This window comes from Nannospalax galili, unplaced genomic scaffold (genome assembly GCF_000622305.1).
Source record: "Nannospalax galili isolate Female #2095 unplaced genomic scaffold, S.galili_v1.0 scaffold278, whole genome shotgun sequence".
Taxonomy (NCBI): Eukaryota; Metazoa; Chordata; class Mammalia; order Rodentia; family Spalacidae; genus Nannospalax; species Nannospalax galili.
This window is the reverse complement of record NW_008347536.1, coordinates 159,098-173,121: the sequence shown is the minus strand read 5'-3', so window position 1 is coordinate 173,121 and position 14,024 is coordinate 159,098. Positions and strand designations below refer to the sequence as shown.

The following is a 14,024-nucleotide window of genomic DNA, read 5'->3' as shown; positions in this document are numbered from 1 at the left end:
CTACCAACAAACAAACAGGAAACTATATTTTCGTCCTCTTCCAATGCAATGTAAAGAAAACTGAATAGTCACACCTGTAATACATAAGCCTGTGTTCATATAGTATAGAAGAAACATCAGAGATGAATGAGGATGGTGATCATTTCAAATCAAACGATAGAAGAGAAAGTAGCAGGCTGGAATATTACAAAGCGAAGTGCCCTGAAAACGTAAGTAACAGGCATACAAATTTTGGGGAAAATCATAAACTATTTCAAATATAAGTTCTGTTTTTTATTTTGTTTTGTTTTGCTTTGTTTTGTTTTGAAGCAGGATCTCCTTGTAGCCTCCAGCTGACCTAGAACTCACTATACCAGGCTAGCCTCAATTTCAAGAGATCTGTCTCCCTAGTTCTGTAATTAAGGGCCTGCACCATCAGGCCTGGTACCAGTTTTGAGATTAAGAAGTGTTAGTAAGGGGATGAAGAGATGGCTCAATGGCTAAGAGCACTGATTGCTCTTGCAGAGAACCCGGGTTTGAGTCCCAGAACCCACATGGCAGCTAACACCCATCTGTAACTCCAATTCCAGGAGATCTGATGCCCTCTTCTGACCTCCACGGGCACTGCAGGACATGGGTTCACTTAAACACATGCAGGCAATACACTCATACACAAAAAATAAAAATAATAATTTTTTTTAAAAAAAGAAGTGTTAGTAAAATGCTTAACGCCTCAGTACAAGAATATTCCCTCTTCATGAATGGCAGTGGTATTCATTGGGTTGGCTTATGGTGATCAACATAAAGTACCAACTATTTTAGTCTTTTAAACTGAATAAGGCCCCATGCATTCCTGACAGAATCCTTTGTTGTTGTTGTTGTTGTTGGTTGTTGTTGTTGCTGTTGTTATTAACGTTCCAAAGAAATTCTGTGGTTAGGTGGTGAAGGCAGATAATTTTCTGCCATTACACTTGGTCCTCCAGAGAGTTTTCAAAATAATTGAAGAGTCTTATACTAAAATTTACATAATTGGTCCTCTATCCCAGATCGAGAAAAAATTTCCACATCACTAAGATTTATAGGGCTGGAAAGATTATTTCTAAGTAGAAATAATGTAGCTATAAACATAATCATTTATTTCAATTTAAATTCATAGGATTAAAAAAATTACCCAACGTTTCCAACAGCAAATTCTTCAGTAATATGCAAAATAAGAAAAAAAACTGACATATTAATGGTTTCAGGTACTCAAACGTATTGTGTAATAGATTACTTTGGATGTTACCATCCTTACCAACCTAGAATCTTAAATTGTTTGAAAATGACTAAGTCTCACAGACTACCTTTGAAACACAGGTGACATTTCTTTAGGAATTTATGCAATTATTTTGCCTCTTCAAGAATACTGATGGTTTTTAAACTTCCTCAGGTTTTCAAAAAATCTAGTATGGACACAAAATGAACATAAACTTAAGTCACATTTCTAACTTCTTCTACTCCCTCTTCACTGTTTCCTTCAAATGTTTCCATGGCAGCAGAGAAAGGTTTGCTCTGTATAGTACCAAACACTAAAATTAAAATCTCATCAATAACTACATGTTCCAGAATAATGAAGTGTTTGGCAATACGTAAAAAAAAATATTTGGTACAAAAGCTGACATTTTAGACAAGAAAAAAAGGAATAAAAATGCTGGTTAATTTTCTCATGAAGTTATCTGAACACTCCCAAGATACCCATTCAGATCCCTAAGACCAAAGAATTGGGGTGAGTCTTTATTGTCATGGTCATTAAATGGAGAATAAGTGAAGAAAATCAATGACAATGACAAAGTGTGACTTGTTATTAATGCCAGAATATGAGACTAGACAAGATCTATCAAACATATGAGGCTGAGCTTTCAATATCGTGTGTTTAAATATGGTTTGTTTTTTTTTTAGCAAAGCCATATATATGCTGGAGCCTCATGATTTTCTCTATTTTATATGTTAAACTATTTACCTCTTTCAAACTTGTATTAATTATCAGATAGGTGATGATATAAAAAGGAGTAAAATGTTGTACATTAATACGTTTACCATTTTCTTTCTTGGAGTACCTATTAAGCCAATTATATATTCATTTTTTCACATATATATGGCTTTTCTATTTTATTCCTCTCTCTTGTGGACTGAATATTCAAGACTAAACAAGGTATATATGGTCCTGATTCTCAAAGAATTTATAAGTCAGTATTCTAAACAACAGCATTAGTGGACAACTAATGAACAAAAAGAATGATGGCAGGAACGATGAAAAGAAGATTCTCATGTTGAAAGTGTAACTGGAGCAAAAAGGAAGGGAGGAACGGAGGCATAATGCAGCTGGAAAGCTAAGAGCCATGCTGGTACTCCTAAACTTTTATAAAACTCAGACAAAAACCCAGCATAGAACAACAGAAATGTACATCAAGTCCCAACCCTAGATGAAGAATTATTGGCAACTGATTGCTGCTGGGTGATGGAGAGTAGATCTCTTTTAAGGGAGTTACTCTATACAGGCTGAGTACACTAAAGTGGATGGACTTGCACCGAAGGATAAATGCTTGACCAGATAGAACTTAACATTTGATAGAATGCATGAAATTCAAAAATGTGGGGGCTATTGGGTGTGCAGATGGGGGAGGGAGTCTAAATTTAATGAAGATCTATTACAGGAAATGCACAAAAACTTAATAAAATATTTTTTAAAGAGAAAGAAACATGAACATTAATTGCAACTGAAAGTCATTCTGAACATGTAGGAAAATGACAGGGAAAATCCACATTTAGGATTATTCAGGCAGTAGGATGTTCTGGATAGCAAACTAAAGAAATCTGATAAGAACACTTAGTATAGATGACAGTGACTTGGCTATGACTGAAACAGTAAAAATAGAAAGAAGTGGACATAGATTTAATCCCCCACACACAGAATGTATATTTTTATTTATTTATTTATTTTTACACTCACTCCCCAGATATAATTTTTATATAAAAGCAATAGAGGCTACTGGGTATGTTAATGAACTAGATATGGATAGAAAGATAGAGAAAAGAATGAGTCTATTCCTGGCATTCTGTCTTCTTAGATTAACACTAACAATAGACATGGGATAGACTGATACAGGAATAGGTGAGTAGAAGAAAAAAAAAATGATTGTCTTCTTATTTTAAATTTGAGATGATCTTGATGTGCCCAGAAACAGATCGCAAATAGGAAAGCGGTATATAAGGTATGAATTGGAGGAGAGTTTTAGTTTCAGATATAAATTTAGAGCAGCCAATATATAAACTCTGAGGAATGCATGAAATCACAAACCTATCAAAAGTGAAACTAAGAAGTGAGGTCTTCTGGAATCCAGGTAGTAAGAAATCCAGCTGAGCACAGGAGGTAGCCCAGGCAGTGTGAGATACAGCAAGAGCATGAGACATCAAAAATGCAGGCTCATCTAGCCACCATATGTTCACAGGCATATCCAAGACTTTCATGTTGCACAGAAAATGTATCTGGTTCTCTTGGAAATGTATTTTCTATGTGTATTGTATATCCTGATGACGCTTGATACAGTAGCTGTCTGTACATTTATATATGTGTGTGCATTGTAGGTTATATTAATAAGCCTTGTAAAACCCCTGAGAAATAGGCATTATATTATTTCTGTGAATATATAGTGTTGCAAATAGTGGCATATGTTTTGATAAGTTAAAAATAACTAGTTGTTCATTTATGCAGTGATAAAGCTATAATTGTTTATATCTTGTGGCTCCAAAATATATCTTTTCACCATCAGTGATGGCCTCATTGCTTCTTCCTATAAGAGAGTCATTAATGAAGTCCATGAAATTGATTGGGAGCATCCAGATACATCTTGAGATTGATAGCAATGTACAGGGTTGCCTTGCAATTTAGAGGGTGAAGAGTCTTCCGGGAAAAATGGTGATTCCATATGTATATGATGTGTACGGTATAAGAACATGTGTGTGTGTGTGTGTGTGTGTGTGTGTGTGTGTGTATTCCAAATTAGTTTCAGCCATCAATTTAACACATCACAGGGATCATCTGATGATGTCTAAACTGAGAGATTACCCAAATCAGTATGGCTTGGAGTGGTATCTGTGAGAGATTAACTTGATTGACGATTAATGTGGAAGGAAACAGGCCACTGTGGACAGCATCATCCCTAGGCAACACTATCCCTAGGCAGGCGGGTCTGTGCTATATAGGAAAGCTATGAGACTGTGGGAGAGCCAAAGAATGAGTGAGTCAACAAGCACCTTTCTTCCATTGTTCTTGACTCCAAGTTGCTATCTTCAGTTTGTACCCTAACTATCCTTGATGGTGGTTTATGATCTGAAAGTGCATGCTAAATAATCCCTTTAACCAGTAAGTGGATTTTGGTCATGGTATTTATCACAACATGTGTGAAGTGTAGTGTGTGTGTGTGTGTGTGTGTGTGTGTATGTGTGTGTCTGTGTGTGTGTCTGTGTGTGTCTGTGTGTGTGTGTCTGTGTGTATTTCTATATATTCCATCCACCAAAAGATTATGAAGCCAAGTGCCAAGAAATTACCTTAGTAATAGGTTATTGGGGCTGAGGGATAGCTCAGCAGGTTAGGGTACTTCCTGTATAAGCGTGAGGATTTGAGTCCCTAGCAGTCATGTTGAAAACAGATACAGGAAGATCATTGGGTCTTGTTGGCCACCATCCTACCTCCAGATTCAGTGAGAGAATCTCTCTCAAGGGAATAAGACGAAGACTGATAGAGCAGGACACCTGACAGCCTCCCCAGGGAAGTACTTGCATACACTATATAGAATACACCACACACACATGCACACACACACACACACACACACACATACACACACACACGAATAATAATTTAAAAATATACCAGAAATGTTTTACAATTCATCTTATTTTAAAAAAGCACAAAATAATTTCCTATTCACTTTCAAAATGCTATAAATTAATAGAAGGTGAATTCCAAATAGTCCAGTAAATAATGCATCATATGTATCACTCAGTTACCCAATAAATACTCATTGAGTGATTATTTTGAAACAAACATTCTTCTAGGCCCTAAGGACTCCATTGTGGATATGGTAGACACAAGTTTACGTTCTCATGGATCCTGTACAAATGTAAGTGTGGGAGTTGTTAGATAATAAACAATATAAGTAAGTAAAATTCTCCATGCCACAGAGTATTGATCTTTAAAGAGGAAAAGTAAAAGGCTGTTAAGAAAAATATAAAGTGTCAAAGATGTGAGAATGTTAAATAATGTGGCCAAAGAAGTATGAACTGAAAAGGTAATATTTGAATAAATATAATAGATAAGTAAAGTCAGTCATGAAAACATCCAGGAAAATGACATTCCAGACAACAGTCAAAGCAAATACAAAATCCCTGAGACCAGATTTTGCTTAGTCTTGAGGATTCCTGAAGGCGCTGATATGCCCAGTGTGAATCTGAGAGAGAAGCAGGCAGTTACTGTGGGGACCTGTTAATGTGTGGAGCCTGCATGGCCTTCAAAGACGGTGGCTTTAACAGTGCATGAGAACGTTTTCCTAGAAGGTTCTTCAGCCAAGAAGGGTTACACTCTACCTCTCATTTTAATAAGAATAGGAACAAAGGGCAGACACTATGGAACAGCTAAGAATCCATGTAAAAGACTTGGGTGAATGTGGCTGATGGGGGGAGGCAGCACATACAAGATGATAGGAAATATACTGAGTGTGTTTTGAAGGTGAAATGAAAGGGTTTTCTGTCAGACTGCCTTGGAAAGGGAGGGAAAGAGAGGTATCAGTGATGGCATCGAACAAACAAAGGCTGGCATCTTGTCTTGGTGGGTGAGTGGGAGGCATGGAAGAGCAGATTTGGATGAAGACATCAGAGGTTCTGTTTTAGATATTTACTAGAATTAAAGAAGACATGTGGACTAAGCAGCTGGATGTACAAGACTGAATTTCTGGAAAGAGTTCTGAATTGTAGGTAAAAATGTGGGAGGTATTAGCATACAGAGGTTCTTTTCTGCAAACCAAGAACCTGGATGGAATCATCTAGGAAATAGAAAAAGAGAATCTAGTTACAGAGACTGTATTCCAGTGGATTTCCTAGGTCCAAATTGCCTCAGAGACAAAGATAGACTAATAAAGAAGCCTGGACAATGTTTGAAATACAAACTTTCTCTGATGCAGTTTGAGTGGGAGGTATAGACAGTGATATAGAGACTAACCACATTATCTTAATCAGAAATAAAAGGCAGGCATGGTTTGATCTTCGTGATAAATATCATGAGTGGAGGTGAAGTCATGCATGGAGATTGAAAACACACAGTTAATTTCTACTTTATTCTTTGTCTTAATTTGTGTTTTCTAAATTTCAAAGTTTGCTAATAGAGTTAGACTACTTTAAAGCTTAGGGGATAGATTCCTTCTAATTTTCTGCCTGGATATCCTTGGTGAACTAACTTGCCTCCACCTATACCCCCTTAGGAGTCTGCTAGTTAAGTTAAATCTGTTCTGTCCAAGAATGTACTACTTCTCTTCCATGGCTTTGTTCAAGCTGTATCTCATCCTGGCAATGGTCTTGGTGGTAGATTTGAGAGTATAGGCTTGGAATTCAGTAAAGCTGACAGTGAATCTTGCCACTTCCCTTCATTGGCTGTGTGCCCGTGGGCACTTGGTATCTCTGAGCCTTGTATTCTTACTAACAATGACAAGAGATTGTTATCTGCCTCCATATGTTCTTCTGAGTATTGAATGAGATAATTCTATTTTTAAATGTTTCTTTCCAAAATCTCAGATGCCTTGTTTGTCCTGCTCCCCGTGTCCTCTGACTACACATGGGCATCTTTATTCATACTTTTTCTAATGGTTTTTATTTTTAAGTTAATGTTGTAGCCATTTATATAAATTTCCACTTACAACAGATTTCAGACCTATTAATAGTAAAATATGCACTATCCTTAGCTCGATTTTGTAAAAATCTTTTCATGAAGTTAGATGTTTGATAAATCCTACGTGTGCAAAGAATAAAATGAATTGCCTCTTTTTGACCTGTTTGACTCCCTGGCTGGCATTCCTGGAAAGCCTCTCTTCCTTCCCCAGAAAACTAAAAAGTATGCAATGACGCTCTCATTCCCAATGGGTTTGGTACCACAGGATAAGAAAATCAGCCTGGGAAAGTCAGAGAAGAAGCATGAATACGCCCCTTGGGCTTCCAACAAATTAAGTAAAATAGCATCATAGATACACAGAATACCCTGGAGATAATTTCATGTAACTGAAACGCCCCAGAGATTAAATTATTTATAGCAGACTGAGATCAGAATGTAACAAAATTTGATTTCACTTCGAAATTCAGTTTTAATTACTTTAAATAATTAGTCTTCTATAATGTTCTAAGTGTACCATTTTATATATTAGTATTAAATCACTCTCATATTGTTCTGTGCATAATTTATGCTGTGGATGTTATTTCAGGTTAGTTCTTTTGATGATTGGAGACAATAATGACAAAATTAAAATAGAAAGACAAGGCTGAATATGTTGTTCACTGATACAGTACTTACCAAAAGTATGAAAGTTTCTTAATTTAACACCAAACACTTACAAAAAATATATCGTGATCTTGCCATGTGATAGGCACCTTGCTTAGACTTTTCACTTTTAATATTACTCAGTTGTCTAGTAAACTGTGTGATAAATCACTGGTACATATTTTCTGGATGATGACTCAGGCTCAGAGAGATGTACCACTTTGGTCAAGCTTCACAAGTGAGTAGCAGAGCCAAGATTCACATTTAGAATGTCTGTCTCTTTACTGGGGGACGAGGGGAGGCATGCATATGAACACATGTGAGGGACCAGGGCACTCATCCATAAATGCACATGTGAGGGGCAGAGGTGATATCAGTGTGTCTCCCTCAACTGCTTCTTTATCTTACTTTTGGAACAGGGGGTAGAAATAAAACTAATGCATTTCTCAACTCTCACCAGTGAAGCTTCCTCATGCACACAGAAGGCCACAAGTGGCCAAAGTGTAGAGAAGAAGAGACTGCATAATGCATGTCCCTGGAAAGGAGTCTTATATTAATCCTCACACAACCATGGCTCAGGGACCATTGCAGAAGAGAGGGTGGAAAAAATATTGTAAGAGCCAGGGTTCCTTAGCCAAGGAACTATTGGCAGCTGGATGAGAGAGAGTTGATCTTCTTTAATGGAGTGACTCTGGATAGGCTGACTAGACTCCAATGGATGAACTTGCACCAAGGGACATCTGGGTACACTAACTTGACTCCATAGACATTAATGTTAAATATATGATAGAATGCATGGAATCTGGTGGGGGGGGCTATGGGGTGTGCAGATGGATGAGGGGGGTCTAAATATGATTAAGATATATTGTATTAAATGCACAAAAAATCAATAAAATTACACATAAAAAAAGAAAAGAGGTCTTTTCACTGAATCTGAGGACTAGCATTTCAGCTAGACTGACTGGCAGGCAAGTCCCTAGGATCATCCTGTCTCTGACCAATAGTGTTGTAGTCTCAGGTGCATAGCACTAGGCCCAGCTTTTTATATCAGTGTTAGGGATATGAACTGAGTTCATTATGGTTGTTCAGCGAGCACTTTCCTTTGACTTATCTCTTCATCCCCAGAACATGTGCTTCTTTTTAATAGTTGTATAGGTTCCAACTCTGTTTCTGCACCCAAATTTATTTAAACACCTGCTATTCTTAGATGATAAGGTGATTTATATATTTTAAATTCTTATAAAAATGTTGCAATTTATTTTGAAAGTCTATTTCACAGATTTCTAAATATGATACTACATGCATTAAATGTATTTACTTTTGAAAATGTATGTTTAAATTTTTAAAGTTGGTATCAAGTTTATTCTAAGTGTGGACATTCTCATTAAGAACACTATACAAGTTCATAAATCAGGCCATTTCTCTTCAGGAAACACCATGAGATGCACTGATTCTCTGAACAAGGATCTGATAGATTAAAGAAGAGAAAATACTACTTTATTTTCAGCATATAGACACTTTTTCCATTGTTGATCTTACTTCTAACTTATAAAAAATGCTAAGAATAATCCAGGAGATCCAATCTGACCTAGAGACCTAGGTTGCTTTCAGCCTTGGCCAAAGAAACTTCTTTTACAGGGGACATATAAATGCTCAAAGTCCTGAGAAGAGACTGAGAGTTCAGTCCAAATTTGGACATCTTCATCAGCCCTCAACCCCCCTAGCCAAGGCTCAGGGAGCATTGAGAAAGGGGAGGAGTGCAGTGGAATTCTGCCTGTTGGACACAATGTCGTTATCATGCTCAGGAACTCATGACAATTGTGGTTACATGTACCAGAGCCACATACGATGAAGCCAACTAAATTCCAATATAGATGGGGGAGGTGTTCTCCAGGACCTGCACCTTACTGAGGAGCTATTAGTAATCAATGTCTTGTGGGGAAGGCAGAAACATTCTTCCTTAAGGGTGTGAACATTGGCATGGTTCACATGCTCCCGTGGATGACTCCATATTTATGTACATTTGGAAAGAACTGTGCATGGGGGATTGGACTTAGTGGGTTATCAAAAAATTAAAAGAAGACATGAAGTTAGGAGGAGATGGTGTTGGGGGTTAAAGGATACAGGGGTATATATGATCACTTTTCATTATATGCATTAAAATTGGCAAAGAATATAGGCACTTTTTAAAGGATAATTGATTATCCCCATTTCATATAATAAAAAAAGTGTTTTGTTTTTATTTTTGCTTTTTTCATCCTTAGATTATATGTCTTAGGTTGTAGGGATGGTATCTTGGTGGACAAAAAGTTAGGTCCTTGACATAGGTAATGGGCAGGCATTATTTCTTATACTAATTAAAAATACTTCAAAATGGTATAGGTCTATGCTGTAATCATATGGACGTTTGTAATGCACTCAGTGTGGGCAAACATATGGATAGTTAAACTTACATGATAGTTCATTAGGGTCCTGATTTCAGAGGTACTCCAGTGTTTTACTTTCTCTTATATTTCCAGATTCATGGTCTACTATCACTAGTCATTGCCCAACATAGAAATCAATAGACATGGATCTAATGAACAAACAGTATTTTACCCTAAGTAACTATGCAGCCTATATGAATATGCAAAAGAGATATTGCTGGGTAGAATTTGCTATAAACAGCAAAAGACAATGTAATCAGATTTACAGCTCACATTGTCTTTTGTTTTCATAGTCTTAAATACTGACCATCTTTCTGGCACAGATGTCTCATATAACTTAATCCTCACACAAGCAAACCACATAGTTCAGGGCATCAACACTAACATGATTTCTTCTCCATGAGCCATTGCTTTATCACAGAGTGTCAGTATTGCATATGCTGCATTTGTCTTTGGTATATTTAAAGAAACAACTGCATGCATAGGTGTGAGGCACTCAGAAGTATACTGATACTAAGAACCATCAATGTGAGGCAGCTTCACTGTCATCAACATCTGAAGCACGCATCTGTGGCCTTGTAAACAAGAGAGTACTGCATCACTTTGTTTAGCTGTGCTTTAATCCCACCCCCAAAGTCATAAATGGTACTGTACAAAGATGAAATCTGCAATTTTATGCATTAGCTAAAAAGTGCTGGCTGTAGAACAGAGCTCACAAATTCATTGTAGATCATTTAAATAAGTGGTTTAGAAGCCCACGAAGACCTGAAGCAGCCTTTTGTAACAAAGCAATAAAAATAACACAATCCACCATTTCTAACTGGTCTCAATTTAATTATCAAGCAGGGATTTTAAACTTCTACCCATTTTGTAGCCTTCAGCGACTTTGTTCGTATTTATGGCATGCCTTTAAAGAGTGTTAAAAATTATTGTTCCTATTAGAATACCTATCACCAGATACTTGAAAATACATTTTGCATTTTATAAACTGACCTATATTTACTTATTAATAGCCAATATTTATTCAGTCTGCATTAAAATATATAAATATTGTTTGAGACTTTCAGTAACCATAGGAGGGAGCATAAAAACTAAATATACTAATTCCTGCAGTTATTGGGGGTTAGAGGTAAAAATTTTATTAAAGCCTCATATCTATTTAAAAAAAGAGTTAGAACATGAACCCGTCTCTGACAACCACACTTCATATAATCAAATGGCAAAGCCCTGGGAGGGACCAAATGGTTTGGTTGTTTAAAGCTTACATACTAATTGCAGACCATTCCACTAAATGGTTATGTAAGGCCCATCTATTAGTAACTATATTTAAAAAATCAAATTAACTTGCTTAGCTCAGCTTACTGGCTCATTTCAATCATGGCTTTTTAAGCACTGTGCTCCTGTCATTTGGGACTAGATCATATTTGTTGTAAAGGGACTGTCTTGTCCACTGGGGGAAACTCAGTAGTATCACTGTTATCTCTCTATTGAGCCAACATACTGACAGCACCCTTTCCTAGTTATTTAAAAACAAAACAAAACATAAAACCAAATATGTTCTCCTATATTCCTGAATGGCCTCTTCATGTCAAAATCACTTCTAGCTCTAAAACACTGATTCACATGAAAGTCATCGAGTAATATTCACATAACCAGCAAAGGAATGTACAGATAAGAGCAGCACACCCAGATTCCTCATTCCCCAAATCCTTTTTCTGAAAATCCCAAATAATAACTAGGAGGCTACATTGGCATAAGTTTGCCTTCTAGGCTTTGCCATTAGTTTCTGTATGAGCTTGTTCCTGGGGATATTATTTCAATGGAGAAACATAATTTCAACTATGAAAGTTATGGAGGCATTCTTTTACATTCACAAAGCATAGTTCTGAGCATCCACAAATTATAGTAAATGAATGTGAGAGGTGCTTAGGATGCACGTTCTCAAGCAAAGGCTGCTTCATTGGAGTTTTAGTATTCATTATGTCTTTAACAGGACAGTAAAACCTACTTTATACAGCATGTTACATATAAGATTTTCAAAATCTTATTTCACTGATTTTTTAAAATTAGTGATAACGTTATATTACATAGTGCTCCTAAAGTATTATGTTACATTATTATAAATTGATTTTAAAATTATTTTAAAATATTTTATTTATTGTTTGTACTTTAGGTGTATGGGTGTATTGCCTACATGTATGTAAGTGCAACTGTGTCATGTAATGTTCAAAGCGGTCAGAAGAAGATGCTGAGTTTCCAGGTACTGGCATTACAGATGGTTGTTTGCCACCATGTGAATGCTGGGAATTGAACCCGACTCTCTGCAAGAACAGCCAGTGCTCTTAACCACTGAACCATCTCTCCAACCACTTTAAAATGATTTTTATTATCCCAAAATAAAATGATGTCAGTTGTATTTTTATTGTGCTCACTAGTGCCACTGTGATTAGGAAACTTTCATTTTCCTTAAAATATTTATGCTTAAAAGTTTAAAATCTGTGACTTGCTGGGCAGGTGGCACATGCCTTTAATCCCAGCACTTGGGAGGCAGAGGCAGGTGGATCTTTGTGAGTTTGAGGCCAGCCTGGCTACGAGGAGACCCTGTCTCAAAAAGACAAAAAAAAAAAAAAAAAAAAAAAAAAAAAAAAAAAAAAATCTGTGACCTATACTCAAAACTACTGTGACAAGTAATCATTAGAGAAATCTTCTATATCTGACATTTTATAATAACACAATCCTATCTGCATAAAATATACTTTTTTGCTTCTTCATCTTTTCCTTTAACTTTTTTGAACACTTTCACTAAAAAAAGAAGACATTTGAAACTGCAATTATGTAGCGTTTTGATTTCTGATTATCTCCAAACATATGCATGTCTAATTTTAAATATTCTTGAATGTTTGAGAAAAAGACATTTTTGCACACCCTCTCACAGAAGTAGGTGCTGCTGCCTGGAAGTTAGTAGAATTCTAAAAGGTCACCTAATACACATGAGCTGCAGAATAATACCATGGTATGAGTAAGAATTTGAGATTCAAATGTCCCTGGATTTAAACACCTGCTTTGTTATGGTGTGACCTCTGAGACATGGGACAAGTTAGTCTCTTTTTAAACTCACTTTGTTTTACACAAAGCAAATATAAAATGCAGTCCATGCGGCTGTCGAGAAAATAATAGCAAATGAATCCAAGCAACATGTTATATCGAAAGGCCTGAATAAATAATGTTCATAACTTATATACTCTTCACTATTGGTCAGATAACTTATTCAGATTCATACTATTAATTATCATATCCACTAAGTAACATTAATATCATCGGAACATGTTCCCTCTTATACAAATAAGGAAGCTTGTGTATAATGATTTTAAGTCCCTTGCCAAAGTCACTCAGGTACTCAGCAAAAGTTAAGGTTCACATTTAGATAATCTGGTGCCAGAATCTGCACTTCCAAATACATTGCAGACTTCAATGCACTGGAAAACACAGTGAAAGAATCCTCATTGCTTAGTTACACCTTAAATTAATATCATCAAAACAGGTATGTTCAAGTAAACCTAACGTTTTGTTCACATACTTGTACCCATATGAGACAAGGGAATACTGAGAAAATATTACTGATTTATAAGCAAATGAAAATGAAAACTCAAAAATTAATATGTTCTTTTCTTGGGTTGTACAAATATAACATAAAATTATTTCTTGGGATGCTTCTACCTAATGTCTCTAGAGTTTCACTTACCAATATGACACTAAATGATTCCTTGGAACAAGGATTCATATTTCCAAACACATAAATCCAACTCTCTAGTTCTATATAACACATTTCAGGATCCCCAAATTAAATTCACCATAGCATATCACATATACTAATATCAAAAATAGTCTTCATTATTTCACAAAGTAAGTTTAAATGGGATCTATTTAAATAATCAATAGAAATTGTATAAAAATAAATGTGTATGCTTATATATATTACTACAATAGCAAAATGTACAGAGAGCTATGTGTCTTTCTTCATCTCACAAAGGTAACAAACTTTGAATGAAATATGTACA

General features: G+C 36.0%; 1 protein-coding gene across 4 annotated transcripts in view; it reads right to left on the bottom strand.

Annotated features, from left to right (window-relative positions):
- Grm5 (glutamate metabotropic receptor 5) overlaps positions 1–14,024 on the bottom strand; it is a 553,026-nt gene that overhangs the window by 534,087 nt on the left and 4,915 nt on the right. The gene's annotated exons all lie outside the window — the stretch shown is intronic.